The sequence below is a fragment of the Myotis nattereri genome, assembly GCF_964212035.1.
Source record: "Myotis nattereri genome assembly, chromosome: 9".
Classification (NCBI taxonomy): domain Eukaryota; kingdom Metazoa; phylum Chordata; class Mammalia; order Chiroptera; family Vespertilionidae; genus Myotis; species Myotis nattereri.
The window spans coordinates 32277992-32283124 of record NC_138084.1 but is presented as its reverse complement, the minus strand read 5'-3'; positions in this window follow the sequence as shown (position 1 = coordinate 32283124).

Sequence of the window (5133 nt, the reverse complement as noted above, 5' to 3'; positions counted from 1 at the left end):
TTAAGTTTAAAAAATCTGGCTCTCAAAAGGAATTTCAATCGTTGTACTGTTGATATTTGGCTCTGTTGACTAATGAGTTTGCAGATCACTGGCCTACAGGAATGAGCACTGGGGTGCAATGGGAACCACATTGAGCATGCATGGATCTGCCCTGAGGGAGAAAACAGCCTTAGGAGGGAGGCTGGCAGTAAGCAGTGGCAGGAAACAATCAAAGAATAAGACCTGATCTAGCCTGAGGCAAGGGTAGGGGTGGTCAGGAAAAGCTTGCCTTCTGGAAGGGACTGGGTCTGAGTTCTAAAGACTCCTTTAGTCCTCCCACTCTGTTACAGCAAGGAGGCTACATCAGCAGCGGAAGCCAACTTACTAGTATCATGGGCTCTTTAGCTCCTAAGACCCTGATAGGGCTTGGACATTCCCACAGAATAGGGAAAGGAACATAGAAACTGATCAAGAGGGAATAAGATACATACTGTGATAGAAACATAAACAAGAACTGTGGGAATCCAGAAGAGGGAGCAATCATGTCTTAAGGAGTAAGTAATATTTGATATGAGATCTGAAGGATCAATAGGAGTTTGTCAGTCAAAAAGTGTGGGGAAAGGCAATTCATTAGAGAGAAAAATATATTAAAAGGCACAGAGATAGGAAATAGCATTACATGCTAGGGGAGGAGGGAGGAGTGGAGTGAAGGAGTGGGGGATGGTGAGCTGGGGTCATAGGAGGTGCACCTGGAAAGGTAGTCTAGTTCCAGGGTAAAGGTCTTTGGATATCAAGGTATAAAGCTTCAATTTGTATCTGTGAGAAAGACGGAACTAGCAGAGTTTTGCTTTTTAAACTTTCTTTCTGACACGACCAATATATATTTATTTTTGAAGAATTAGATAATACAGATAATTAAAAAAAACTACTTGTAATACCACCAAAGATAACCACTGGTAACAATTTGATCTATGTCTATCCAGAATTCTGTATTCTGTCTGTCCAGAATATTCTCTCTCTCAATCTAGTCATTTTTCATCCCTCTATATTTTAAGTAAGAACATATTATATACACCATTATTTAGCTTTCAAAAAATTTAATAGGCATTTTTTCATTGTCATCCTTCTATGACTACCTGGTATTTTATTGCATGGATGCACATTGAGATTTCATTTATCCTGTCTTCTGTTATTGGGGATTTGGGTGATTTTCAATTTTCTCCTTTGACAATAATTCTGTAACAAAAATCTTTGCAAGTACATGCTTGTATAAATTTTCAAATTCTTTCCTTTGGATAACTCTACAGGAGTGTACTTTACAGCTTCTTAGAATTTTGGATATTTAAATATCTGGGGAAAAATTTAAACAGAGAAGCAGTATACGGTTTTTATGTAGCGAGGTCACTCTGGCTGCTGGATGTTGGGAGCAGTCAGGGAAAAAGCTGCTGCAAGAATCTACGTGAAGGATGATGAGGACTTGAGGAAGAGAAATGAGAGAAATTTAGGAGATAAAATCAGTAGACACATTTGTAAGTTGATAATTTGATAGGGGTGACAGATTTAGGGAGTATTAATGTAAATTTTTAAGAGGAAATATTTTAAGGCAGTGATAGTCTCTCCTTTAAAAAATGGAGGAAGAGAAGTTTAGGCTCGACTGGGCTTAATTGTGTCCTCCCCCAACCCAATCCCAAATTCATATGTTGAAATCTTAACTCTGAGTACTTTAGAATGTGACCAGATTTAAAGTGAGGTTTTTAAAGAGGTAATTAAGTGAAAATGAGGTCCATAGGGTGGGCCTAATTCTATAGGACTGCTATTCTTATAGGAAGGGAAAAATTGGACACAGGTGGAGACAGGGAAGACCACGTGAAAACACAGGAGGACGGCTATCTACAAGCCAAGGAGAAACAAACCCTACCGACACTCTGATTTCTGACTTCTGGCCTCCAGAACTGTGAGAAAATAAGTTTGTGTTGTTTAAATCAGCCAATCTGCAGTTTTGTGTTATGGCAGCCCTAGCAAACTAACACCAGTAGAACACAAGGAGAAGGAGAGAAGGGTGAGTTGTGATTTTAAAAATGTTTTTTGCATCCTCTTCTACCCTTTGTTCTTTGCCACTAACTGATTTGTAGTACAAAGAAACTGTGGTATAATCAAACTCTGTTTATTAAAGATTTAAAAATAGTAACTCATCAAATCAAAATAGTGTTATCAAAGGAATTTCCATCAAGTTTTATAACCATTTACTAGGTAACCCTCTCTCTCTCTTATTATTTTTTCTTTTTTTTTTATGAGTAATGATCATTGTAAATTTCCTGCATGTCCCCAAGGTTATTTTAGCCTATAATTATCCTATACTGTGTTTGTGGGCCTCCAACAAGCTGCCTGCCCTCCATCCTTTGTAGACAATTTCAGCCTTGGGTTTGTTTACCTGTGATCATTAACAAATTTAAGTGCAACTGCAGGATTCTGATGCTTAATTTCGAGTTGATATGTTGAGATGTTTCAAGAGGAAATTAATGTAGCCGATAAAATTATTTCTATAATTTTCAGGAATTTTAATAGTGTATGTAAGGGAACAGCAAGAGTGAACAGAATTTTGTTCATGAGATTATTAGAAACTTATTTATATTGGGCCCAGGTGTTTCTGCTGAAACATTCTCTGGAATGTTAGCAGCTAGGGATACCTCCTAATTTCAGATGCAATTGAATTTAGTTGGAGGCTGGACACTGGAGAAGCATCCTCATTGAACTTCTCTCTACCTCTCGGTGCTGTGGAAAGTCTATACAGGACTGAGGCCATGTATATCTGTGATGTAAGCTCAGGATGTCAGCTTCTTATTTTAGGTCAGTGTCATTCCACTAACATTTTCTAAGCATTTTGTCCCAGGTTCTATCCTGGGCACTGGCAATCCCAGAAAGATAAGTCCTCTTTCCTCAAATTATTCACACTATTACCAACACCTTTATCATGTTCCTAAATGTGCTCTGCAGAACAGGAGATCTGGGTGATATTCTGTAGAAAAGATATTTCCTGATCAAATACATATAAGCTATTTAAGAAATGTCACATCATACTACAGAAGAAAATACTAAAGGTTCCCCTGCAAAGATGCCTACTTAACAATTCCCAGGTAAAATATTTAAAAACATCTCAAAATATGCACGTCAGAAAATACTGAACTGCTGGTATCTTTCGGTTCTGGGCTTTGGCTGCCTTTGGTCCTGAAGGGTAACTTTGTCAAAGTTCCATGCCACCTCATCGTTTGCCGGGTGTTCTTAGGTACTCAATTACACAGCAAGTGTTTATATAGGCCAACCCTTTTTACAAAGACCCCAAGGGCTTCTTTGAATTCTTTCCCTGTTACAGGAGGTTTTATTGTTTTAAATATTGCTTATAGTCAGTGCGTCACTGGCTGGGAATCTTTGGTTAAACTGAGATTTCACAGAAATAGGAACGGATTTAGTCTCTGGGGTTCTTTGTGCACATTGTTGGTTGGGTTTTTCACTCGCGTTTACAAGGATAATTACAGTCCTACTGGTTTTAACCTCTCACTAGATGGTGGACTCCCTGAAGGCAGGAATGGGGGTTCCTTCCCCATCTGTGCTTGTTCACATGCCCATCACTAAATCGCCTCCTTCCTTCTGTGACACACAGAGGACTTTCTATCCCTGCTGTCAAGACAATAATTTATTTCAAGGCTGTGAGTTAGTAGCTCCTGCTTATATGAATGTGACATTAGATGTTCACCAAGTTCATAGCAACGTTTCTTTTACATTTATCTTCCAGCTCAGATGTCCTTCTTCTATTTTTTATGTTTTTGTTGATCTCAGAGAGGAAGGGAGAGGGAGAGAGAGATAGAAGGAACATCAATGATGAGAGACCATCATTGATTGGCTTCCTCCTGCACACCCACACTAGGGATTGAGCCTGCAACCCAGGCATGTGCCTTGACCAGGAACTGATGAAATCATGACCCCTGGTTCATAGGTTGATGCTCAACTACTGAGCCAAACTGGCCAAACTGTCCTTGTCTTCACTTAAGGCTAGGCAGAAGAACGTTCTAGAAAACCTCAGACTTGGCCATTTTTCCATTTTCTCAGCCTCCCTATGACTTGGGAATGTTACTCCTTGTGTTTCTTGGATCCTCAGCCCTGTTCTTGCCTCATCACCACCTATTCCCTCCAACCTCCTGTGAATAACTTGGTGAGCCACCTCTGAGCATTACTCTAAGGTTAGTGAAAGATGATGGAGAAATGAGACTTTGAAACACCGAACTAATAATAATAAAAATTTGTGCATGGATATCAGGTTGTTCTTTCTTCTCCCCCATTAACCCATGTTTCTGAAGCTATTTCGGTCTGAAATGGCTCTGTCTTGGGAAGCACTGACAAGAATCAGGCAAGGCTGAGGCTTATCCTGTAAATGTCACCGGAACTCCCACTCGGTGACCTGGGTCTGCCCCATCCTAAACTGGGCACATGGTTCAGCTTGCTAGGTTTGTGCTCGAGTCTCTGTGGCTCAGGTATCAACCATGATCCCTCCCTAGTTCATCTATTATTCATAATTTACTTGCTATGGCCTATGGGAGAGAAACAAATGGAAAAAAAAATGTGGTTCCTTCCCTTGAAGGCTCACAGTCCAATGGAGGAAGCAGGCATCTCAGCAGATGACTGCAATGCCAGGAGCCGGGCATGGGGACAGAAGGGATGGTGGGAGGTGTCAGAGTTAGCATATTCTTCAACTAAATCTTCAAGTAGAGGTCAATGTAGTTGTTCTGTGAAGAGGCAGGTAGTAAATTATTTAGGCTTTGGGGCTGTACAGTTTCTGTCACAACTGCTCAACTTTGCCATTGTAACAGGAAAGCAGACACAGATAATAATAAACAATGGGTGTGGCTGTGCTCCAATAATAAAACTATGTTTATGAAAGCAAGTAAGATTTGGCAACAAAAAAAAGAAAAGAAAACAAGATGGATTTGGCCTGTAGGTCATAGTTTGAGGACTTTTATATTAAAGGGTAATAATAACAGCAAATAGCTATATAATGTGTGCCAAACACAATGCACACATACACACTATACATGCACACACTATACTCATTTACTCCTCACAATAACCCCATGATGGAGATATCACAGTTTCCTGTTTATA